Source organism: Crocodylus porosus, unplaced genomic scaffold (genome assembly GCF_001723895.1).
Source record: "Crocodylus porosus isolate Cpor-Errol unplaced genomic scaffold, CroPor_comp1, whole genome shotgun sequence".
Classification (NCBI taxonomy): Eukaryota; Metazoa; Chordata; order Crocodylia; family Crocodylidae; genus Crocodylus; species Crocodylus porosus.
Genome location: NW_017728939.1, coordinates 3,770,608 through 3,796,950, shown reverse-complemented (window position 1 = coordinate 3,796,950; position 26,343 = coordinate 3,770,608). Strand labels below are relative to the sequence as shown.

At 47.1% G+C, this 26,343-nt stretch overlaps 1 long non-coding RNA gene across 1 annotated transcript; it reads right to left on the bottom strand.

The window, feature by feature from the left end:
* Positions 1 to 708: 708 nt before the first annotated feature.
* Positions 709 to 20,125, bottom strand: LOC109318426. Its single transcript, XR_002103245.1, has 3 exons — positions 19,867 to 20,125; positions 1,184 to 1,337; positions 709 to 911 (listed from the first exon to the last, which is right to left on the bottom strand). It is a non-coding gene; the product is annotated as an uncharacterized LOC109318426 (long non-coding RNA).
* Positions 20,126 to 26,343: the final 6,218 nt, after the last annotated feature.

Sequence of the window (26,343 nt, the reverse complement as noted above, 5' to 3'; positions counted from 1 at the left end):
CACCTTGTGAGCCTATCCAGATCAGCCTGTTTCCCCAGTCTATCTTTCAGTGTGACCACCTTTCCCTATAATTTAGTGTCATCTGTGAACTTTGCCAGTCTGCATCTTATGCTCAAATCCAGATAATTTATGAAGATGTTGAAGAGTATTGGCCCAAGCAGTGAGCCTTGAGGGATACAACCAGTTACCTTGCATCAAGTTGGTTTGCTCCCATCAACCAATACTCTTTGGGTCTGACCTCGGAGCCAGTTCCACAGTCATCAAACCATGAGATGGTTGAGGGCCACAGTCTGCGGCTGCCCCTTGTCAGGCAGGAATAGGAGTGTTTGGGGAGGGCACGTGAAGATGCACACAGGCTGTTCCCTGGTGGACAGAGCTCTCCAGCCCTGTGTTTACAGTAGGGCTCCTTGCAGTGAGCATCTGTATAACGAGATCTCCAGTGCCCAGAGAAGTTCATGGGCCTCAGGAAAGAGTGGTGCTGGCTGACTGGGTCACAGACTGGAATGTATAAAAGCCATTCCTGTGTTTCAAAGGGTGATGTAACACTAAACCTGTTAATTCACTGCTAATCATCATGCAAGCAGGGCTAGACTAGCCTTGAGAATTTAGATACATAAATGTCAGGACTGGGTTGTGCTGTCTCTCGCGGGCAGACTTAGGCTAGTTAATGAATCCAGGCTTGCAAAGAACATCGAGGCAGTCTCGACAGCACTTTCAGTCCATTTTGTCCTGCATCCTGACCCTGGAACGGCTGTGCGCTGGCCCCCATGGACACACTAAAGGGGAGCTCCATCAGTTCCAGCAGCACTTGCAGTTCTGGTCCCCTTGGGTTTGTTATGTGCCACCCAGCTGAGTCCACTATGGCTGCTCCAGGTGCTGTCCTGAGATTTGGGTACAGGCTTCCAGCCTCCCTGGGGAAAGAATGGGTCTTTTTGCATCAGTCAGCATCTCTAGTGCCTGCCTGCAGGCTGACCTGGCAGGGTCATGCCTGTCGCGCTGTGGGCATTCACTAGGTGGCAGGGTCAGCCCGAAAGAGGAAGGACAGGAGGAGCTTATGGGGAAGCTGTTCTTGGAAAGGGCAGGCCTGCAGGATCCAGGATGTGGCAGGCAGTCCTCTGCTAGATGCTCGGCTTCTCTACAAGCAGACTTCCACTCCCCTCGTCTCAAGGACCCCCTGACTCACCACCTTTCCCCAGGGCAGCTGGGATTTTCACTCCCTTGACCTCCTGCTGGAACAGATGGAGCTGAAGTGCAGCTTAGACCCACCAGCTGGTATGTCTGTAGGGCTTTTAGCCAGGCAGACAGTGACCAGTCAGATTCGCCAAATTTTCATGTGCCTAGGCTAATACTGGCATGTTTGGCTAGAATCTGAACCAGGTTGGACTCCCACAGCTGCTAAATTAATATATCTTGAAAGCTCTGGTTACCTGAGCTAGAAGGGGACAGGTGCTCAGCATAGGTTAGAGCCAAGCTATGGGCCCTCCTGATTGAGCTAACACCTGAGGCATCTCCAAATTGAAAAGGCGGCATCTCTGAAGGGTAATCTAGGTACAGAGAACAGTGCAGCGCCTGTGCACAGCAGAGCGGGGAGTGCCTTGGTACAGGGACTTTTTATAAGCAGGACTGAACTGTAGGCCCAGTACCCTAGGTACTACTGGTCATTAGAAATCTTTTATGCAGGCCAAATTCATCTTAGCCACTTATTTTCTGCCTCCATAGGGTTTCCTTGCAGATGCCACTACACATAGGATTCTTCACTTTCTGTCTTGAACTGTTGCATAAATATTACTGCACCCTGTTAAACAGCCGTCCTGTCTCCCCTCATGGGCAGCTTCCTTTTGTGGGAAGTGAAATGAGCCATTGGCCCACCGGATGGCATTGAAAGAACTTTCTCATAAGGAGGGTAGTAAAACACTGGAACAGGTTACCTAGAGAGGCTGCCAACAGGGCCAGATTAACCCTTTAGTGAGTATTCAGCAGACCAACTCAGGGGCCCCTACTTAATACTGTATACTTACATTACTTTTTTCACTCAATAATTATAATATGTAAAATAAGCACAACTGGGCCCCTTCTTCATTTAGGGCCCTAGGCATATGCTTAGTCTGCCTATGTGTCAATTCACCCCTGGTGGTGGACTTTTTATCCCCGGAAGTTTTTAAGACCTGGCAAGACAAAGCCTTGGCTGGGATGATCTAGTTGGGGATGTTCCTGCTTTTAGCAGGGCGTTTGGACTAAATGACCTCCTGAGGTCCCTGCCAACCCTAATTTTTTGTGAGCGCTGTGTGCTCCGTTGGAGAAAGGAGCAAGGAGGTGGAGCAGGGAGACTGATATAAATTCCCTTTGATGTTCCCTCCACTAGTATCTTTTTTTTTCTCTCCCACTCCTGTCCCTGCAGGTGATGCTATGGTTGATGCCTTTCTGCTGCTGCTCTGAATGTTTGTCCCCCTGGTCTTCCTCCAAGCTGTGGTGGGGCCCACATGGCACAGGGGCTCTGTCCCCACTACCCTTCCCACACACCACAGTACCTACAATGGCTGCTCCTGGCTGCAGCTGGAGGAACAGAGCCTCTGCCACACTGATTTCCCTTCCACCCCCCCAAGTTTTCAGGCATGGGTCTCACAGGCCAGGCTGGGTCCATGCGGCAGAGAGGCTCCATTTGCCTCCCACACCCACAGTTCCTGAGCAGACAAGCACTAGCTGAGGCTAGCAGGCTGCCCAGTGAGGGGCCCCTAGGATACAGGGGAAATGTGGCTTACCTTAACTCAGGATGGCATGTAGTACAGACATTCAATAAAGTGCTCTGATGTAAACAGCTTTAGTCTGATAACACATCCAGCCAGGGTTAATTTAGAATGGGATCTACCTTCTTAAAAATGCTCTATGTGCTGTGAATGCCTGTTCAGTTATGAATGCCTGTTTGATTATGGCTTTAGAGCACTTTCTGCGCGCTTAGCATGCATTAAGTATGTGGTGGACTTGCTGGCGGCAGCCTGGTACGCCAGTTTTGGAGAGGTTTAAAGTGATTGGTGGAGAATTTCCCCCTCCCCACCAGTCAGGTGATGGAAGGGGAGAGGCTTGCCCCGCCCCTACTCAGGGGTGAGGTGAAGAGATGGGCCAGAGAGGGGACTACCTCCGCCTCACTCCGATTGGTCCATTTTCAATCTGGGATAGAGCCTCCAAAGGGGGTACAAATACAGTGCCTGGCACACGGGCAGCTTCAGTGACGGACAGTGAAGAGGGCTAAGAAGAGCTGGCGGAGCTGATCAGCGGGGTGGAGCGGTTGCCCCAGAAGTGCCTGGAAAACGCCTTGCCGGATGGGGAGTGGCACGTGGCTGTGTCTCCAGCAGAGACAACACAAGCAGGTTGAGGGACCTGGGGCAAATCAGCCTGTGCAGGGCCCCGCCCTGGATGCAAGGAAGCTGGCGGTGGATTTGGTGAGGGGGGAGAGCTGAGCAGCCGGACACGCTGGATTCGCCGGGCGGTGGATTTGGTGGCGGGGTGGGGGAGGTGCCAAGCAACTGTATGTGAAGCTAGCGGCGGTTCAGTCACCCCGGCTGCTTTGCCCAGCTCCATGGGGCTCCCCGAACTGCCGGTGCCTGGGGTGGTCACCTCAATTCCTGCCCCCCATGGATGGCCCTGGTCTCCAGCCCGGCTGTGAGGGAGTACAGCCACGGTGCACAGAGGGTCCGGGAGCTTGCAGCAGCTTGGGTCTCCAACCCCTGCATGAGGCAGAGTACCCGGTGGGTGGATTGGTGCATGGAGGGTCTGGGCACAGCCCGAGACCATAGTGCTGCACATGGCAGCTCAGGTTTCCACCCCCTGAATGAGGCAGGGGCTGTCAGTGCATAGGACAGTGCACAGGGCCAAGAGTGGGCCAAAGGCTGCTGGCTCCCTATGAGCCTTTTCTGGATTTCAGGCTGGGTATTGAAAAATTATTAAACGGCAATAGTTAAATTATCAGGGTTTATCTCTGTTAAACGAGTTAGTTTTCCATGCTGAACTGGACAGGTCTTGTCAGACCTTCATGTTGGCTTTGTTTAAAGCACCAGCAGATTTAAACCAGGCCAGAAACAGCCCTAAGGAGGGTTCACGGGCTAAGGCCCCACCTGCCTTCAAAATGAACTAGAAGTCAAATGGGGATTTCAGCCTCTGGACGGCTCTCACGGTTGGAGTTGGACAGGCTCTGAGACCTCCTGTGACCTCTGTGAGATGTGCAGAGAGAAACTCCAGACTCAGTACTGGCCAGGGAAGCTCTCTTGTGGCCTGCCTGTGGGTCATGAGGATCCCAGACCGAAACTTGGCTCTGATAGAGAGCAGGATACACAGGCATGTATGCACACACAATGCAGCCTCTGGAGGAAAATTTGTTCTTTGTTTCCCCCCACTCCCCTCCAGGGGGTGATGAACTCTTTATTGAATTCAGAAGGCCATTGTTGGAAGTTTTCAGTGCTGTCTTCATGTCTGAGAGGGAGGAATGAGTTAAAAGAAAGTTTGAGTGTTTGAGTCTTGTGTCATACAAGTTTACCAGGAAGCATGCCAGCTGTATAGCAAGCAACTTTTTTCTGTGAAAGTATGTATATGGACCCAGTCCTTTTTGTTTTCTCTGCTGTTGAGTTTATGCCTAGCACATGATTGACTCTCCCCCTTGCCAAGTGTCAGAACTAAGAATGTACTTGTCTTGTAACTTCCCTAACCTTATGAGAGGTGGTGATTGTCATGTAGAGCAATACTCGTATCAGGGAGTGAGTCTCACATGGCCGAGCTGGATCTGAACAACTTGTATTTCCCAGGAAGAGCACCCTTGCCCCTAAGCAGAGCAGGTCCACCTGGTGCTCTGCACCTGACGAATTCACCAAAGCCCATTCTGGAGTGCGTGGGGCAGACGTTTCCTTACTCATCTTTTTGCCCCCTCATGCAGTGCGATACATCAGTGCTTTGTGGAGGTGGCTTGGGAGATCAGAGGTGTGGGTTCCTTTAGGAAATAACAAAAACCCCTTTCTAATTTCATAAAACATGGAAGAGCAAATGTGGCTTTCCCCTGAAACTGAGGTGAACTCATAGCCAGGCTTCCCTTCTGACATCTCAACTAGCCTTTATTGTGCTCTTGTGTGGTCACTTCAATCCAGCAATCCCTGAGCATGCCCTGCCCTTGCAGTGCCTTGTTGACTGGGAACTTTGCCAGTGTTTGAACCACCAGCACCACGGCCTGCAGCACCCCTGTGTTTCTCAAAGGAGTGGTTTTGAGAAACCACTCCGGTCAAAAAATGTTGCCTACCCCTGACCTAGAGTATGCTTTAGGATAGCCAGCTTGCTGTGGTAGTCACCGATATGAGTGTAGGACACAATACCTTCTCTCTTGGTATGAAGTGATATAGCTGCATCACCACTGCTTCATGCTTATGGGGGTGGCTAAATCCCCTACCAGAGAGTCAGGGTTTTATTGGTTCTTCTGGTGATATGGGACAAGCTTGTGACAACAAATTATCCCTAACAGCCCCCAGCTGACTGTGTCCACATATAACCAGCATTTCCAGCAGTCAGACCTTTCAGTGGAAATGGAGCAGGCCTTGTGACAGGAGCCCAGAGCCTGGACTAGCTGACGCTCAGCATGAAGGTGGCTGAGGCCCCACATCAGATTAATTGCCCCACCATAGAGAGGAAGCATCATCCAGCAGGGGGAGCATGGGCTAGGAGGCAGGCCCTTCTACGTGCCAAGTGTAGCGCTGTCGCTGAACCCTTGGACAATCTCTCAACTGCTCTGTGCCTCAATTTCTCCATCTGCAAAAAGAAGAGAACAATCTTCACGTGTTCCCAGGGGAAAGTGGAGCATTTATTATTTAGTTTGCAAAGAGCTTTGTAAATATGATGTCTGCTATCAATGCCAGCTGTGATTCAGATGGGTTAGACTATTCAGTACACATCATACAGTATCTCTAGTTCAGTATACAGCACCAGGCAATATCAGGTGTTACCCCAGTCCATCTGCCTAGTGGTCATCATCAGCCCATGGCTGGGTGCCACCTTTGCCCTGCATTCATTCGCACTGTTGGGGCAAATTCTGCTTTGGCTTGTTCTCCTCACTCTTCCACTGAAAGAAAAGAATGTGACCAAAAGAGGAGGCGCCGTGAATCTCCTAGATGTTTCTGTGTGTCCTTTTTTGTCCTCTTTGCAGAGAGCCTAGCATTGGCTTCCTCCCCCAGGGAAGAAGCTCCCAGCCAGCCTTGCATTTGTCTTCCTCTGAAAAGTGTCATACAGAGACCAAACTGTGCCAAGGGATGTCTCCAGCCCTGACGTGCCCACCATATGAGTAGTTAAAGATTTCCACCCTTACTTTTTCTGTTGTGGGATGTCTCTTACAAAGGCAATGGATCTTGTCTTGCAAAATAAACTCAATCTACCACACTTCAACCATCCCCCCCTTGCCACTCCATTACTTTTCAACAGAACAAGCCCATCTACCTCAGCCAGAAACTCCCCATCATTGTTCAAGGAGAATAATGGGATCCAGATTTCTGACTTCTGCTGTTAAATGCACTGGAAAAATAAGGCTTTTTATAGTGCATTTAATGATGGTTACCTCTTGGCATGGTCCATTCAGGAATGCAAAGCCAGCTGGCAACAATAAAGAGAAAGATTTTTTTAATCAGTATGAATTAATTTTGTTGGAAAGGAAGCATATTTTGTGACTGTATTTTGGCTTTCAGCTGAGGCTCTCCAGGCATCTAACAGGCTGGTGTTATCCTCCATTTTACATCTAGAGAAAATTGGGGCACAGAAAGATAATGTGGCTTGGCCAAGGCCAAATAGTATGTAATTGTCTGAGATGGGACTAATCCTGGCCTCCTGCTTTAGATGAAGACTGTCCAGCGTCTAGGTGGCTGGGGGCTGAATGCCCCATGGGCTGCGACCGTAGGGGCTGCATGCTTGTGCGCTGTACTGAAGAAGCCATGGGTCCCATGGATCTTATGGTGAGAGTCAAATTATCCTCACCCATTATTTGAAGTGATGAGTTTGAAGTGTAACATATTTGAATGTATCAGTTAAGGATCTGAGATGTTCTTTCATTTCTAGATGAGGCATCTCACAGGAAACTACAATGAACAGCCACAAGAGAAACATCTTGACATAAGAGGAAAAGTTGTACCACATAAATGGAACCTTTTGTGTGTTACACCAGTACAAATGTGGAGCAACTTAATTAAAATCAATGGAGAAACGTAGGTGTGAGAGTTAAAAAGAGCTTGCAAGTGCTCAGAAAACCCAGAAACAGGTCCCCTGAGTTTTCTTTCTCTGATGGGGGAAGCAGAAAACTAGTGCCTGCAGATGTGGAAAAATGATCTGCCCCCCTGAAGACACCCAATCTTCCCAGACAAGATGGGAAGCCCTGCTCCTTGCAGCTGTACTCCCAGCTTGTCCATAGAACAGAGAGGGCAAAAGGCAAAACTAAAGATCCACCAGCCCGAGCTTCCCACGTGCTCTCGGGATAAGTCAGTGCCCCCAAACAACAGGTGCTAGAAAACTGCTAGCTCTGACCTTTCCCTACGGTCCCTCCCAGGTTTGAACGATGCTAGACTGAGCTGTGTAGAACTGAACACAGGCTTTGCTTTCAGCTCAGCTTCCAGAAGGACAAGTGTTCCTGCCTTTCAGAGCCATCTTATGTACCACTAAGTGGTTTCTTTCATAGCCTCAGGGGAGAAATCAAGGGTTGAATGGCCCCTAGGAACTGAAGTCCCTTTGCAAGGAGACCTTCCAGAACAAGCCTGAAGCATAATGATGATACTGTGAGGAAGCTGCTCCAGCTGGTATAGATTCTACGTGGGATTTACTGTCTGATAATTTTAGTTTTTCCTTGGAATGACACCTGTTTCCATAGATTTAATAGATTTCATAGACAATACGGGCTGGAAGGGACCTCGCGAGATCATTGAGTCCAGCCCCCCTCCCATAGGCAGGAAGTCTGCTGGGGTCAGATGATCCCAGGAAGACAAATATCCACGTGTTTTTTGAAGGCGTTCAGAGTAGGTGCTTGCACCACCTCTGGGGGGGGCCTGTTCCAGACCCTGGACACATGGACTGTAAAGAAGTTTTTCCTTATGTCTAGTCTAAATCAACCTTCCAGAAGCCTTGTTATCACTTGGGGGGCCCTGGTGAACAACTGTTCTCCAAGATCCAGATGTACATCTTTATATACTTATAGGCTGTCACCATGTCCCCCCTGAGCCTTCTCTTCTCCAGGCTGAAGTGTCCCGTGTCCCTCTCCTCATAAGGCTTGCTCTCTTGGCCTTTGGTCATGTGGGTGGCTCTCCTTTGAAATTTCTCAAGCTTATGCATGTCCTTCCTGAACTGGGGGGTCCAAAACTGGATGCAGCACTCCAGCTGTGTCTTGACTAAGGCTGAGTAAAGCAGGAGGATGACGTTCCTGGTTTTGCTTGAGATGCATGGGTGGATGCATGACAGAGTTTGTTTGGCCTTGCCCGCTACAGCATTGCATTGCTGGCTCATGTTCATCTTGTAGTCAATCAAGACCCCCAAGTCTCTTAATCACGGTGCCAGTGAGTGTAGCAGTGCTGAACCTATAAGTATGATGCTGTTTTTCTCCTCCCAAGGTGGAGCACCCTGCACTTCTCTGTGTTGAATGCTATCAGGTTTTGGTCTGCCAACCTTGTGACCCTGTCCAGGTCAGCTTGTATCCCCAGTCTGTCCTCTAGACCACCTTCACCCATAGTTTAGTGTCGTCCGTGAACTTTGCCAGTCCACATCTGACGCCCAAATCCAGATAATTAATGAAGACGTTAAAGAGTACTGGCCCGAGTACTGAGTCCTGAGGGACACCACTGGCTGCCTTGTGTCATGTTGATTTGCTTCCGTCAACTAATCCTCTTTGGGTCTGACCCTGGAGCCAGTTCCCCAGCCATCACACTGTGCGATGGTCCAGGCTGCAGTTCCCCAGCTTAACCATGAGGAGATCAAGTCAAAGGCTTTCCTGAAATCCAGATATATGACATCAGCCTCACCTCCCTTGTCCAGGCAATAGAAAGAGATGAGGTTGGGTCCAGCAACAAAGCCACGTTGGCTGGCTCTCAGAAAGTTGCCTTCTGTCAGCCTGTTGTGGATGATCCTTTGATGATTTTCTCCAGGATCTTTCCAGGTATGAATGTCAGACTGTAATTCCCTGGGTCTTTTCTCCTTCCTTTCTTGAAGATTGGGACCAAGCTGGCTCTTTTCCAGTCTTCTGGTACCTCTCCTAAGTGCCACGAGTTCTCAAATATGTTTGCCATAGGGCGCGCTATGATGTCCACCAGCTCCTTCGGGACTCTCGGGTGCATTTTGTCTGGGCCCACAGGCTTATCGATGTCAAGTCTCTTGAAGTGTTTCCTCACTTGATCTACATAAATTATGTGCCCATCTCCTGCCCCCTGGATGTGTCCTGTCTGACAGGGTGACCCCCTTGGGCAGGTGGAAGACCAATGCAAAGTAATTATTTAGGAGATAGGCATTTTCCTGAGCGTGAGATGTTAGCTGCCCCATTTGATTTAGCAGGGGTCCAATGTTACCTTTGTTCGTTCTCTGACTTCCCCTGTATCTGAAGAAGGATTTTTTGTTGTCCTTGATTCCTGTGGCTAGCCTGAGTTCGGTTTCTGCCTTGGCTTTTCTGGTCTGTTCTCTACTAGTGCTGTTAAGTCCTCCTTGGTAATGACTCCTGTTTTCCATCTGGTATAGGCTTCTTTTTTTAATTTCAGGAAGTCTAAAAAGTTCCCTATTGAGCCAAGGGGGTTCCCCAGCCGGCTGACTGCATTTCCTGTGGGATGGAATGAACTTTCCTTGCACTTCGAGGATTACGCTCTTAAGGAACAACCATTCCCCATGGACTCCCCTTTCTGAGGAGCCATAGTCTCTAAGTGCCTGACTGACCAGTTTCCTGATTTTGTGATAGTCAGCCTTCCTGAAGTTGAGGATTTCTGTTTTACTTAGAGATTTGCCCACCCTGTGTTGGACAGAGAGTGATCAGTTCATGGTCGCTGTCACTGAGCTTCCTGTTGATCTTCAAATCACTCACCAGATCATCCCCTTTGGCCAGAACCAGTTTCAGCAGTGCCTCTCCCCTCTTATGGCGTGGTACATAAGATGAGCGGGATCCCCTATTTCATCCATCTCCAGCTCTGTCAATCCAGCACTTCTCTAGCACTAAGCTTTCACTTAAAAGTACTTTACTGGAGAATCTACTATCTGCTTTATACTATGATGCACATGGGATGGAAATGTGTCTTGAGTACTCATATCAGTAGTAGTGCAAAACCCTTGGGACTTCTCAAAATGGCTTTGGGATCCCTGGATCTGGACCCTCATTACTTCATGGGAAAATGTAGGCTTACTTTCAAGCTGGAACAATGCCCTTCATCCTCCACTTTGAATCTGTATTCACAAACAGAACTGTAAAGCAAGAGGCTGGTGTTCTCCTGATCTCTTGTCTTTGTGGAAAGGGATCCTGCTCTGGTTAAATGCAGCAAGCTTTGCACAGAGTGTGTCTACATGTGCAATTAATGCACCTGAATTTTCTGCGCAGAAAATTCAGGCACATTAAACTATGGCCCCCCATACATCCAAACATGCGCCTGTCAGGAACAAATTTGCTTCCAATGAGAACAGCTCAGTTCAGGGCAGCTCCTACCCTGCTCTGCCTCCCTGCAGCAGCCAGGAGGAGCTCAAGGCTCCCCAGGGTGCCAGCCCTAGGCTGGCAGGGGACATGGGGGATGATCCTGATGTTCATGTGGCTGAGAGAGCTGTCCTGGCTGCCTGGCAGCTGCCTCCCAGCCATGTGGAGATTGGGACCTGTCCCGATCTCCACATGGCTGCTTGGCAGTGGGGACAGCTATCTCAGCCACATGGAGATCGGGACATGTTGAAATGCATCCTGATCTCAACATGGCTGGGAGGCAGCATCCTGCAGAGCCAGGACAGCTGTCCCTGCCCCCTGTGGCCCCCTGCTGCCTAAACTGACTGGGAGCAATTTGCTCCTGGTCAGCATCTACATGAGTGCTTCAGCGCATTAGTTTAATACACTGATTTCTAGTACCTGTATCTACAGGTACTAGAAAATGGCATGTTAGACTAATCTACTGTGCAGTAATTGCTGCACATGTGTAGATGGTGGTGCTTTACTGTGCATTACATTAGTCTAATGTGCAATAAAGCATCTTGTGTAGAAGCACCCACAGGGTCCAGGCATGTCTAGGGAGGGGAGGGGGAAGAGAAAGGGTTCCAATGCATTGTGGGCAGATTATGGCTAGAGGCATGTTTCTTGAGCCTGTTGGACTTTCATCTGATTTGGTATAGCAATGTCTCTGTTCTGCAGGTTCAGAGTAAAATCTTTTATCTTATTTCAGAATCACTTTAAGCTGCTGACTCCGGGGAAATGGGAGGAATGGCCTCCTGCAAAGCCAGAGCTCACAACGTAGCCTGTGTAGGATGGAAGTCCCCCAGGTCCATGGCAAGGCAGTGTATACGTGCATGGGGGAGAGCACTCTGGCAGGCTGCTAGCTAGTTCAAATAAACAGAGGCTAAAAACAGCCTGTCCACAGCCCCTGGAGAAGCCCCGAGACAGATGTTGGCAGTGACTGCAGGGCCTTGTTGGGAATCCCATGGATAATCACTGACAGCAGGGAAACACATAGCATCATACTGGAGTGCAGAAAGGGCCCTCTTTGTTCACTTAATTCACAAGGAGATCTGTTTTATCAGTATCAATGAAGAAGCACTGTCTAATGCGAGTGAGCAGATCTGCAGTCTATTCTTGGCTCTGCTGCAGACTTTCTGTGTGGCCTCAAGCCAGTCACTCCCTTTCTCTGTACTTCAGTGTCCTCCAGAATAAAGCAGCCTTTGGATATGGACCCATTTCACCATTGTTTTTGTGGCTTAGTGCTCAATCTTTGCAAAGTGCCTGAAGGATGGAACATGCTATATATACAGTATCAATCAGCGCACAGTACTCATCTGCTGTCTACTTTGTTTCTCCAAAACTGTGAAAGGAGTGAGTAGCTCAGATTGAAAGGTCAGCATATTACATGGCAGGAATTTTACCAGAATCCCTGGTGAAAACTTCCAGGTGCCGTATGAGAGAGATGATAGAGGGAGAGAGAGACAGAAGTGTGTTCGCTGAGCATTATTAGAGGAGTGGCCATCAAGACAGGATGAGCTAGGTCTACCTTGCATCTGATGAAGGTTCAGAGGCTGTTCATCCTTTTTGCTGCGTCATAAATTTACTCTTTTGGCACGGTTTCTCAGTGGCTCAGAGTTGACTCTCAGTGACAGAGGCATGAAATGATCTTGACTAGAATAGCAGAAGTGCAATGGCCTTGTTTAGATGCAGTGACTTGGGTGTGCAAGGAGCACCACCTTGGATCTGTATTCACAAACAGAACTGTAAAGCAAGAAGCCGGTCTCCTCTATATAGATGAGGAGGTGTGGTGCCCTGAGACTGTGATGTTTTGGCAGAGCTCTGTTGAAAGAGCATCATGCTATGCTCAGTTCTGTACGTTGCTATCAATCAGTCAGTGGAGTGACATAAAATAAAAGCAAGTCTTGGATTTAAAAATTCCCCTCTCATATTGCCCAGCCTTTCAAATTCTCTATGGGGCAAGAGATTAAAGCATTTCAGGGGACCTTGGTCCAGGGAAAAGTGCTATCCCCTCCATATCTACAGTTGGACAATATCCTCCCTATTAGAAACAGCCAAATGATTGTCATGTGATAAAATCAAAATACTGCATAAAGTATAAATTCCTAAAAACTTGGGAATGTCAGTGAAGTGTGTTTAAGTGCATAGCCTTGGGACTGGAGAAAACTCTCTGTTGTTCCCATTTCAGTTATTTTTCCCATCTCTTTTAATTAAGTATTTACACAATTGTTCTCTTATTGGATTTGACTCGAATTTGGCAAAGATGTAACTTATTTTTCAAACCCTGAAAGATTTAAAACAGCAATGCTAAAAGCAGAATAAGTCATGAGAATTTTTATTAGATAACTTTTAATGCTAAGTTAGAATTCCTTATTCTCCTTAGAAACTTTAGCAAGGCTTTTGATATGGTCTCCCATTGTATTCTTGAGAGCAAGCTGAGGAAGTATGGGTTGGATGAATGGACTATATGGTGGCTAGAAAGCTGGCTGGACTGTTGGGTTCAGTAATCAATGGCTCAATATCTGGTTGGTGGGTAGTATCAAGTGGAGTGCCCCAGGGGTTGGTCTTGGGGCCAGTTTTGTTTAATATCTCCATTAACAATCCAGAAGATGGGATGGACTGCACCCTAGCAAGTTTGCAGATGACACCAACCTAGGGGGAATAGTAGATAGGTTGGAGGGTAGGGCTAGGATTCAGAGTGACCTTGACAAATTGGAGGATTGGGCTAAAAGAAATCTCATGAGATTCAACAAGGACAAGTGCAAGGTCCTGCACTTATGACAGAATAATCCCATGCACTGCTACAGACTTGGGACCAACTGGCTAAGCAGCAGCTCTGCAGAGAAGGACCTGGGGGTTACAGAGGACAATAAGCTGGATATGAGTCAGCAGTGCGCCCTTGTTACCAAGAAGGCTAACAGCATCCTGGGTTGCATTGGTAGGAGTGTTGCCAGCAGATCAAGGGAAGTGATTATTCCCCTCTGCTCTGCACTGGTGAGGCCACATCTAGAGTATTGCATCCATTTTTGGGCCTCCTACCATAGAAAAGATGTGGACAAGTTGGAGAGAGTCCAGTGGAGGACAATGAAAATGGTTTGGGGGCTGGTGCACATGACTTATGAGGAGAGGCTGAGGGAACTGGGCTTATTTAATTGGCAGAAGAGAAGACTGAGAAAGGGATTTGATAGCAGCCCTATAACTGAAGGGTGGTTACAAGGTGGATGGAGCTGGACTGTCCTCAGTGGTGGCAGATGACAGAACAAGGAGCAATGGACTCGAGTTGTAGCAAGGGAGGTTTAGGTTGGATATTAGGAAAAACTTTCTCACTAGGAGGGTGGTGAAGCACTGGAACAGGTTACCCAGAGAGGTGGTGGAATCTCCCTCTCTGGAGGTTTTTAAGACCCAGCTCAACAAAGCCCTGGCTTAAATGATCTAGTTGGGGATGGTCTTGCTTTGAGCAGGGGGTTGGACTAGATGTGACCTCCTGAGGTCCGTTCCAACCCTCATTTTCTATGATTCTATGATTTTGTAAAATTGGAGAATAACAAAGCACAGAGAGTAATACATCACCGTAAGAAAATGCAGGCTGTTGAGTAGTTCAAGCAGCATGCAGGTAAGAATGGAATCCAACAGGATCCCAAGAGGCACTTCACATCAGAGATCTCAGTCACAAAATAACACCCCTTTTACACCTGTCTATGATTACATAAGCTACTTGGTCTATCATAGTAAGACTAGTCATATGCATCAGTATTTATCACTGATAAAACAGAGACAAAGAAAATTTAAAAAGATCCCATCTTGCACCTTGGGCCACAAAAGAAGGGGGGAATATGCTTTGCTGAAACCTCTTCTCTGTTTTGTTTTTAATATTTATGAATGAAACCTCAAATCAGTCTTTGGCCTTCTCACATTGTAAAACCCTAACACTTTTTTCCGCAGTTTCATGCCTAGGCTTCTTATTCAGCCTAACTGTTCATCTCCACAAAACAATTTAGTTACAAACTAAAATTGAACTGAAAGCTTAATTTCTCTGAAAACTTTCTTAATGCTTGGACAGCAACACTTTCCCAGAGTGTGCTCTGAACCCAGTTTACTGCAAACAGTGCTGTGGTATTATTACTAGCTGCCAAACTTGAAAATGATGGGACAGAGTTGAGGTTTCTTATAGTTTTATGACTGCTCTTCAGAAGCCTTGAAAATTAGAAGAGCTAGTCAGGTTCACAGCTGGTAGCAGGATCCCTGAAAATGAGGGGTCCTGAAACTGCCCAGCATCCCTCATTTTCAAGGAATCCAACAGCAGCCATAAACCAGAGGAGCTTCCATCCTTTTCAATGCTTCTAGTAGATACCTTTTAACTAGTGCTTCCCCTTCACCACTTCTTCTGCAAATACATATGTACTTAAATGGAATAAAATCACACTACAAAATGTCCAGTGAGGCTGAAAGATGCTGTGCACTTTAGCAGTAGATGCACTTCCCAATCTACAGATAACTGGCGTTTGTTATAATGTAAGTAACAGACAAAGAAAATTGGGCCTAGCATTGTATTATGCACGGGGTTATAACTTGAAGGGCAGCTGGGTGCCCAAGGCAGCTGCTTTTTGTTTCCACCCTTCACAAGCTGATGCCCCAGCAGCTGCTCCAGTCTCCCTACCCTAGTTACACCCCTCTACATAAGGAAAGTACACTGTAACTCTCACTGACACTCAGGTGCTTACATGGCCCCCACTGCAGCTGAGCACTTAACAATTTTAGTGCATTTATCCTCAACCTTGTGAGGTGGAGCAGAGCCATTTCTCCCTTTGTTCAGTTAGGGAACTGAGGTACAGAAGGATTAAGTGCCTAACCCAGGGTCATGTACAGCATCTGTAGCAGAGCAGGGAATTCAGTCTAGGTCTCCCAAATCCCAGCTAATTTCCTAATCACTGGCCCACCCTCCTTGTGTTGCTTTGTCTATAGAGAGGGATGCAAAAGTAAGTGCAAATGGCACCTGTAGTACTTTCTGTATTCTTAGTTCCAGTTTCTCCTGGCACCACTATTAGCTTTTAACCTGCCTGGGCCTTTTCCTTTTCCTTTCTTTCCCCCTTTCCATGTCCTTGGGGGTTGGAGCCCAGAGGAGGGGTCCACCTTCCCCTTCAGATACAGGGGGATTTTGGAGGCTGACAGCACGGACTTGCAGGCATCACACCCCACGTGCAAGTGAAGTGGAAACCTTCCCTTTTCCCTCCAGCACACCCATCCTGACCCAAGTTGCATTCATGCAGCCTTACCCATGTTCTCCTGGTGGCTCATTTGTGGATCACTTTGTTCACTGCCTATGAAGGTGTTTTTGTTGAAAGTACATGTTTTGTGGTTCAAGAAGCCTGGAATAGACATGGCAAATATTTTGTGTGCGGAGTCACATAAAACACCTATGAATCAATGGGTGCCATGGAGCTTCCCATAGGGGGACACCTGGGGAAGGATGTTGGTGACAGGCATTGATTGTCAATGTAAGCAGTTCCGCAGATGGGCCCCAGCAGCTCCAATGAGCAGACGTCTGTGTCTTCCTTAGGCAGACTCTTTTCCCCTTTGGCTTCACTTTTCATGGTCTCCTGGGTATTTTTGTATTTTTACAAAAGCCTTAAGGGTTTTTTCTCCTTACTTCACCATCCTTGCTAGAAGCAATGTACCTTGTTGCAGCCCGCATCCTTCTGGCTAAAAGAACAGCCTTGCCTATAATTTCTATCAAACCCAATCACTGCTAGTTTAGAGGTGTCACTGCCGACTGGGGCCATGGCTGATCTCTTCCAGCAGTAGAAATCCAGAGGTGAAAGCAATGGAGTCACTGCTGTGTGAAACCAGGGTAAAACAAGAGGAGGATGAGATTGCAGGGCTGGCAGAAGTTATTTCATGGCATTTATTCTACACTCATTTGTTACCAGTGCAGCTCCATTGTCCTCAGGGGCCTTTCCTCTGATTTACAATATACTGGTGTGTGTTTAAAGGACTTTAGTCTAGTTATAATCACCAGGGATCCTGGCTTTCTCTGATAAAAAAAGCCAACATTCTCTGATTAAAAAAACACCTCAAACCCACATTTTTCTGTGATTAAGACAAAATGCCATATCAATCCAAATAATATATAGTGTTGTTTTGTTGCAATCATGGAAAAATATAGATTTTTTTGGATTTTTTTTATCAGAGAAAACCAGGATCCCTGATAATTGCATGCTTTAGTGAAAGAGAGCCAGGAACAGGAAACCCTGGGGCCAATTTTCAAAAGCAATGTAGTCATTTTAAGTCCTACATTTTGTCTGTGCTCAGTGTGAGGCACTTCCATGTGCTCGTGATTTTTTTCACAAGATGGCAGTCCAGCACTTTATATAAATCAGAGCCTTGTAAAGTATCGCAAAAATGGAGGCACCTAAAATTACTAGTTGCTTTTGAAAATGTAGGTTGTGGATCTAATCTGCCTTAAGAGCTATCACTGATTTGCCATGTAAGCATGAGCATGTTGCCTCACTGCTTTGTTTCCCCACCAGTGAAATGAGAAAAAGGATCATCTTAATTTGTTTTTGGTGCTTTGAGATCCTCAGGTAAAAGGAATATGATTGGGTTACGTTCCTGTGAAAGACTGATGCTTTCCTGTATGGAGCAGCCTGCAGTAATCAGCTACTTGGAGATGCACTAGGCACCTGCCGGAGAGGAATGTTAAATAGCTGGGGCTTTTCTCCAGGGAAAGGAATAACTGTGTTCTCAGACACCGGGTAAAGCTTCTTAAGAAACCCTGTGATGCTGTAAAACCTGCCAGAGGATCTCCTGATAATTACTTATCAGTTTCTTTGCTGGGGGGTGGGGTAGTGTGGGTGCTAAGGCACATGGTTGAGAGGTTGCAAGTTCAAGGCCATAGCAGAAGTGCTCACAGCATGGCCCGTCAGATTCCAACAGATCTGCAAATTCCACTAAATACCTTGTCACAAGGAAGGGAAGTTTATCTGACACTGTTTCTCCTTTGGTCCATGAATATTTTTAAACCCCCAAGTCTTGAAGATGTCCAACAGAATAACTGACTCTGGGGAAAATCCTTTTCTTCTCTGAGCTGTTACCTCAGGTTACCACATCCAAATGATTTGAGCAGCACAGATTGGCTCATAAGTTCTTGTAGATACATCTGAGCTATAGCTTGTTGTGGAATAAGGACTTTGTTTAAATAAACATCAAGTGACCCCCCCCCCACACACACCTGGATGCATGTGGATGCAACCTGGAGTCTGTGGGCATCCATGCACAGAGGTGTGCACAAACTCATGTGCACTTGCACATATGCTTTCTTTCCACAAAGGAGAGTCAGGGACTGGTTCTTTTTTCATTTACTGGTATGTTGTTTTTACAGCAAGCTAGCTCCAGAGATCAAAAGGAAGAGTAACTTCTCATTTAACTAGCCTGAGAACAGATCTATTTGATTAAAAAGGCCTGTGGGCCTAGCCCACTAAAAATACATGGGCCGCCACAGCTGGGCAGCCAAGGTCCTTAAAATCAACTAATTAAGGGGGACAATAAATGAAAAAACAGGAAGTGCACATGAAGGTCATAGGGCCAAAACAAGTGCTCCCTGGGGGGACACCAAGCAGAGCATGCCAGACAGGACCCACCGACACTCAAACTCTGTTAGAGTGCTGGCGGCTACTGCCCAGCGATGCTCCCCACAGAGACATGCGTGCAGAGCACCAAGGAAAAATGCGCCAACGTCCCTGGGAATAGCCCATAAACCTGAGAACCGTGTTGTCTCTTAGGTTAATTACAGAGTCAAAAAGCCCAAGGCAGAATTCATTCAGTCTTTGCAGCTTAGTCTAAGTGACAAAGATTGAACCAATAAGCAAATAAACAGACATTCACTTTTGATTCAGAAAATGCAGCCACATGCCTGCAGTGGCTCAAGCCAGAAGCTGAGGGGCAGGGGGGGCACTAGAGCACAGCTCTCTAGCATGTAGCCAGCATAGGCTGTGTGTTCACTTCCTCCTCCTACTGCCCCCAAGGTCTCTGGGATTTGCAGTCCAGACTCGCAGTAGCAGGACTCTGCAGTGTTGTTCATCAATTCCTCTTCCTGCTTCCAGGTGTCTTTGGGATTTGTAGTCCATAGTTGCAGCCAGCACTAAGTAAGCAGAGCAGGGCAGCTTGGGGAAGGGGTCTGCTGGGGGGGAGGGGGGCAGTAAGCCTGCCCTCACTACTCCAGCTATGGAGCAGAGGGGTGGGGCCAGCCCTACTCTCTGGAGCAGACAGCACAACGCAGCCCAGGGCTGCAAAATGCTGGAAGACTCTGATTTAACTTGAACCAGAAAGGGGTCCGGGACAGAAGTTTCATAAACTGGTTTGATCTAAATCAGTTAAGTCTGATACTACATTTGACCAAGTTTAGCTTAAACCAGTTTCAGCCATTTTGAAACTGGTTTATGTACACTGAACTTCTGTTCTGTTACAGGTTTAAACCAGTTTCTGATGACTTAAACCGGTTTATGTGTGACTTCTGTCTCTAGCCTTAGGGTTCCCTGCAGTCTTGACTAGACAAAGGGCTCTGCTGGGAACCATAGACAGTGGGGTATGCATGAGAGGAAACTCAGTGTACAAACCTCATTTTGAAAGATGTTGGCACTCCTTTGTCCATGAAGATTATAAATATTGTTCCCAGGACAAATGTTCTCCATGTCTGGGAGCTAATGAGCCAAACAGCTGCTCTGAGATTCTCCCACCTCTGACACCAGTAAACTCTAAGCCATGTGAAAAAGATTTTAACATGCCCAGACCATTCAAGTGTGTGTGTGTGTGTGTGTGTGTGTGTGAGAGAGAGAGAGAGATTTTTAATATGCCCAGATTTGTCTTTCTGTGTGTGTGAAATATTTTTAACATGCCCCGACATTTGTGTGTGTGTGTGTGTGTGTGTGTGTGTGTGTGTGTGTGTGTGTGTGTGTAAAAGAGTTTAACATGGCCATACATTTGTGTGTGTGTGTGTGTGTGTGTGTGTGTGTGTGTAAAAGAGTTTAACATGGCCATACATTTGTGTGTGTGTGTGTGTAGGTGGGTAGAGTATGAGGCGGAGATGGCAGGAGAACTCCCTTTCACATTTTGTACCTTCAAAAGAAACAGGACTTCACTCTTTATCTTTAACACCTGCAGCTTCCAGGACAAACAAAAATCATTTCACTTACCTGGGTGTAAATCTGGTGTGACCCAGGTGCCTTCAATGATCTACTCTGTATTTGCACTGGAGGAGTGCCACAAACTTGTCTCGTACGAAAGTATTCACATGTTTTTAAGGTTCCTCTCTGAAATTTGCCGAGAGGGTCAAATTTACATTGTGTTGCTCCAATGATCCAAGGTACGCCAAAGATATGATAAATTCGCTCTAACTGCCTGGCTAATCTGAGTTTAGCAACCTGTAGCATGCAGGTGAATCTGTTCCAAATGTTAAAGTTACAAACAAGCACAGCACTAAGACCTATTTGTATAATTGTATAGCTTTGCACATCATTTTATAAGCAGCACAAAACCTAAGACCAAATTCACTAGTAATGTAAGTAATAGGTTACATGTTAGGTATAAATTAGTCAGAAAATACATGACCTGCGACCATTAGGTATTTAGTGAGTGCATGAACAACTCATGCCCCCGGCGGCTGGAAAGGCACAGAGGCAGTGGGAGCGTGTTGGAAGCGGTGGGGGCGCAGTGGTGGTGAGCGGGGAGCTCCCGTACATGGTGGCGGCGGTGGGGGATGGGAGTGGTGAGTGCCAGCCAAGGGTCGGCGACCACCCACAGCCGCCGCCAGCAGCAGGGTGATGAGTGGAGGGTGCCTGCAGGCACCGCTGACAGTGTCGGTGGTGCTTTGTTGTAGGGGGTACATATGCACCCGCGTGTACCCCCCACGTGTCGCCCCTGAGTGGGCCAACCAGGTGTTACTTACACATCTGCAGGAAAAGCAGGTAGCACCGCAGGAAAGGTATGACATAAAGCAGTGGTTCTCAAACTTTTTTCTGCCAGGATTTCATAGACAATCAGGTTGGAAGGGACCCCAGAGGATCATCGAGTCCAGCCCCCTGCCCCAGGGGCAAGAAGTCAGCAGGGATCATAGGACCCCAGCAAGATAAGCAAAGGTTAGAAAGATCTCTGTCTGAAGGATCCATTTGTAAACATCAGTAGCCAGTCCTGGCCCACTGCCCCCTACCCCTACCCCCCTTGGTTGTGGAGCACGGGGAGGAGGGGGCCCGAGCAGCACTTCACAGGCTGGAACTCTGCCAGCCTGCAAGGGAAAAGCCATATTTTCCCACATTTTTCTCCTTTAAAGGAGAATCCATTTTAAAAGTTTGTTCACAACCCTTTTGATATATTCTTTTGGGACACGACCCATGGGTTGAGAAACCCTCGCATAAAGCACACCATGGGCTAGGTTAGCGTAGCACGAGGCACTGTGATCTGTGCAGAGCACTTGCAATCTCCTCCCCATGCCCTGGTTTGGGAAGGTTACAAGATATTTTCTGTAAGGCCTATTGATATGAAGCCATGCTTCCCCCAAACTGTAGCTAGCATTTAAACTGGTCTGGAGCACTTCATTTTAAATCTAGTTGATGCTATAGTACAGAGTAGGCTCCAGGAAGCCTGAAGCTTTATTATTGTTCTGGTTTCAAAACCACCATCTGGGGCTGGATTCTGATCTTGCCAACTCTTCTGGAAGTTTGGAATCACTCCAGTGACCCCATCTGAATGATGCCAGGGTTATGTTGGCATAACAGACCCTGTTCAGGTCAGTGGAACTGGTTCCAAGGGCAAGTTGTGGGAATCATGTGTTCATTGCTTCATTTTGATGCCTGGCTCATGCTGCCTTAAACCCAAATGGCTATACAGACAGAGTACTGCCAAGGCAAGGAGGTAACAGGACCTGTTCATTCATGCTTCCAGCAACTGCAAATCCTAATGAATAGGCAAAACTAGTGTAGAGCAGCAAGCAGTTCCGCTGTTGTATTGGGTCCAAAAAATGCCTGAGTTGCTTAAGTAATGACTTAGAGAAGTAGGTGTTTAAGGGCCCTTCTTGTGTGTGCATGTGCCTGTCTGGCATTACCCGTTTTAACAGTCTGTTTCTGGTAAATGCTATTTGGTCAATTTTCTTTTAGTTCTTATAGTCAGATTCTGATCTTTCTTTCACTGATGTGCATCTGGAGTTACACTGTCAAATAAATGTATTGACTGGATTTATCCTGGTGTGACAGAAGATAAAGCTCATTCTTTAAAATGCACTCATTCCTTTAGCATCTGGAGAACATTGTCCACTTATTTAAGAAAACCTCCAGCCATCCAGACATAACTGCCCTTTAGTATACTTGTCATGAGATGCTTTCTTGTGGAGTGGCAGTGTATGGGCAAAAAGAGGATCAAAGAACTGAGAAAGATGGGAAGAAGTCTGGCCCAACATTGTGAAAATAATTGAGCTTGATTTTTCTCTTCTCACTTGTTCTACCCTGCTGTAGGCTTCTTTGACTTCAGTGGAGTTACTCCTGATCTACCCCAACTGAGTAGAATAGAATCAGTCCCATTTTCTTGAGCAGCCTAAAATGTAACCCACAGCTGAGTGAAAATTCTCAGCGACTCTCAAGAATTGAGGCTTCTTCAGCCTATAAACAAAAAAAGAACTGGGTAGAGGGAACAAGTTGAGTAGTATAGCTTGTGCCTGAGTTTGGGGGATGAAGATGGGACTCTTATCTTCCTTGTTGCAGATACAGGAATAATTTGGCCAAGTTCACAGCAGTTGCACAGCAAAGAAACATACAGTCTGGTCAGGCATTGTTTGCAATGGACTAAGATTAACAGGCTTCAGATACCTGAAGGGTGATTATAGAGATGATGGAGACACACTTTCCTCTGTGGCCACAGGGGGCAGAACTAGAAGCTATGGCCTGAAGGTGCAACAGGGGAAATTTAAGATGGAGATTAGAAGGAATGTTCTGACTATGAGAGTGGTCAGGCATTGGAACAGGCTACCTAGAGAAGTTGTGGATTCTCCATTCCTGGAAACTTTCAAAAGCAGGTTAAACAGACACTTGGCTGGGATGGCTTAAATCAGGGATAATGCTGCCTTAAACAGGGGGCTAAACTAGATGACTTTGTAAGGTCCCTTTCAGCCCTACTTTCCTATAATCCTAAGATGCTGGAATAAAGGATCAGTTTGGGCAAATCCTTGTTTCACCCAAATGATCATCACGTGGGCTAAGTACAGACAGTCAAAAAGCCCAAGGCTAAATCAATTCAGTCTTTGCAGGTTAGTTTAAGTTGCAGAGATTAAACTGAGAAACAACTGGACAGACATTCACTTTTGATTCAGGAAATGCAGCCACATGCCTGCATTGGCTCAAGCCAGAAGCCAGGGGGGCATTACAGCACTGTTCTCTGGCACATAGCCAGCATGGGCTGTGTGTTCACTTCCTCTTCCTGCTGTCCCTGAGGTCACTGCAATTTGCAGTCCACAATCACAGCAGCAGGATTCTGCAGAGCTGCTCATCACTTCCTGTTCCTGCTTCCAGGTGCCTCTGGGATTTGTAGTCCACAGATGCAGCCAGCAGTAAGTTTTCAGCAGGGCAGGGCAGGGCAGGGCAGCTCTTTACTCAGGGGGGAAGGGAAATGTAATGCCCCTCCCTGGCCCCAGACCCCAGCTGGGGTTTACCTGTGGAGGCAGTCCCTGCCTCCTCCCCTTCTCTGCTGGAGAAGACAGTACAGCACAGCGCAGCCCAGGGCTGAAAAGCATGCTGGGATTCTGGGAGACTGTGATTTAACTTGAACAAGGAAGGAGTCTGGGACAGAAGTTTCATAAACCAGTTTGACCCAAATCAGTTAAGTCTGATACTACATTCAACCAGGTTTATCTTAAACCAGTTTCAGCCATTTTGAAACTGGTTTATGTGCACTCAACTTCTATTCTTTTGCAGGTTTAAACCAGTTTCTGATGACTTAAACCGGTTTATGTGTAACTTCTGTCCTTAGCCATGGAGTTCTACTCAGTAGGAAAAGGGCTTAGACCAGAGCCCTGGGTCTGAACTTTGGGTGAGATGAGAGTGGCATCAGACTAGGAGCTCAGAGTGGCATTCAGCCCCTTATCCCTGTACATCATGCCAAATTGAAACTTGGATCCAAACACTATCCTGTAGCTCTAAGTGTCAGGAGGAGTTTGAAATCTAAGTCTGCATCCAGGGTCAGACTTTCAGAGTCATTTAGGTGTCTAAGACACAGTTGGTATCCAGAGGGATTTTCAGGAGCGCTCAGGCAGGTGAGGTACCCAGCTCCCAGCGAAAGCTGAGGCTAGATCGTGAGCTAATATGGATTGATGTAGTTCAGTTGAGGTCAGTTGCTTGATGAAGTGTCTTATCCATTTCTATTCCTTAGATTTCTGCAGCTGCCATTGAGTATGCCTTATACAATCCACAGTCGGCAGTGATGGATGGAGCAAGAGACAAGAGTCATCCTACAACAAGATTTTCCAGGAGGAGGGGAGGAAATTCTATCAGAAGGTCAGTAACTTTGAGTGAGAAACAGGCAGCTTCTTTGCTTGGCTTCCCTTCCCCGAAACATTAGAGAAGCGGTGCTGTTTTAAAATGTCCATTTACTGGTAGCTTGTGTCTCACTGCACAGAGTTCACTGTCTGAACCCGTCAGTCAAATACAGTAAACCAGAAATACCTTCCCTCCTGCAAAGGAAAAGACACACACGTGCTCACACACACACTGCTTGCTTAAACTCAGCATGAACTCCAGGCCCAGCTGTAACCCATGATGTATGTGGAGTGAATATTTCCCTGCAAAGGATATGAAAGAATAGTACACATTTTGTACTGCTCTTCCTCTCCTCACATTCATGCCCTCCATCTCATTCACATGCTAGTAAGACCACATCATTTAACTGAGAGGCTCAGGAAATGGGCAGACGAGAACCTGATGATGTTTAACACCGAAAAATGCAAGGTTCTCCACCTTGGGAGAAAAAACCCGCAGCATGCTTATAGGCTCGGCAGTGCTACGCTGGCTAGCACTATGGATGAAAGGGACTTGGGGGTCATCATTGACCACAAGATGAACATGAGCCTGCAATGTGATGCTGTAGCTAGTAAAGTGAGCAAAACACTGGCTTGCATCCATAGATGCTTCTCAAGCAAATCCCAGGACATCATTCTCCCCCTGTACTCAGCCTTGGTGAGGCCGCAGCTGAAGTACTGCATCCAGTTTTGGGCTCCATAGTTCAAAAACGATGTGGAGAAACTTGAGAGAGTCCAGAGGAGAGCCATGCACATGATCAGAGGTCAGAAAAACAGACCATTATGATGACAGGCTGAGAGCCATGGGGCTCTTTAGCTTGGAAAAGCACAGGCTCGGGGTGATCTGGCGGCTGCCTCTAAGTTTATAAGGGGTGCGCACCAGGATCTGGGGGAACATATGTTCACCAGAGCGCCCCAAGGGATGACAAGAACAAACAGACACAAACATCTCCAAGACCGTTTCAGGCTGGACATAAGGAAGAATTTCTTTACTGTCTGAGCCCCCAAGGTCTGGAACAGCCTGCCATCGGAGGTGGTTCAAGCACCTACTTTGAACACCTTCAAGAGATGTTTGGATGTTTATCTTGCTGGGATCCTATGTCCCCTACTGACTTCCTGGCCCTGGGGTTGGGGGCTGGACTCAAAGATCTTCCAAGGTCCTTTCCAGCTCTAATGTCTATGTATGTCTAACTAAGTGTCTTTGGGTCAGATTCTGACTGCTACTGCATGATGCATCAAAAGGTCTCTCAAGGCCTTTTCACCCTTTGTCTAATAGAACTGGTTCATTCAGGACAAAATACTGAGACAGCATCAAACGAAACTGCTTTGCTGTAGCCTGCCCTGCTTCTGTTCAGTGGTTAAGCAGAGGCCCCATGGCCCTCAGTCTGATACCTCTCAACATCCAAAGGTATGCTTGATATGGCGGGTGTGATTTCTGAGACAGAAAAATCCTGGATGCTTCAGGGATAGATTCCAGGACCAGCAATTTCCTGTCTCTGAGAGAACAGTGTATTTTGAACCCCCTTCCCATGGATGAGGCCTCCAAAACAAGCAAGGCCTGATTCTGATCTCACATTGCTATAAATCAGGAGCGACTGCTTTCAAGTCGGTAGAGTTAACCCAAGACAAAGACCTGTTTTTTGCTCTTCACCTTGAATGAATTTATGGCTCAGCCCCATCCAAAAAATATCAGGTCCCCCCTCTGCAGCTCTGTCACCTCCTATTTAGACATGCATTACACATGCCCAACATCCCTGCCATAGGACCACAACAGGCACTGTACAGAAGGAGATGCATAGGAGATAAGAAATTCAAGGGGCAACCCAAAAGTCTGTGAACAGAAAGAAAGACACAAACTCTTTTGTTCTGCTTCCTTTAGAACCACCCTGAGCCCCAAGTCCCTTTGGAGTCATTGGCACACATCAGGGGCTGCCCCTTTTGTCTGATAAAGCACTTTGTGCCTTGACTTAGAAAAAGTAATAATCCCACAGTGGGGAAGAGGAAAAATAAAGGTTTCCTCAATTTCTGAATGAGCTGCAAAGACCTTTAGAATCAGCCAATTAAAATAATCCTTGGACAAAAATAGAAAGAGAATGCACTGTATTAAAAACAAAAC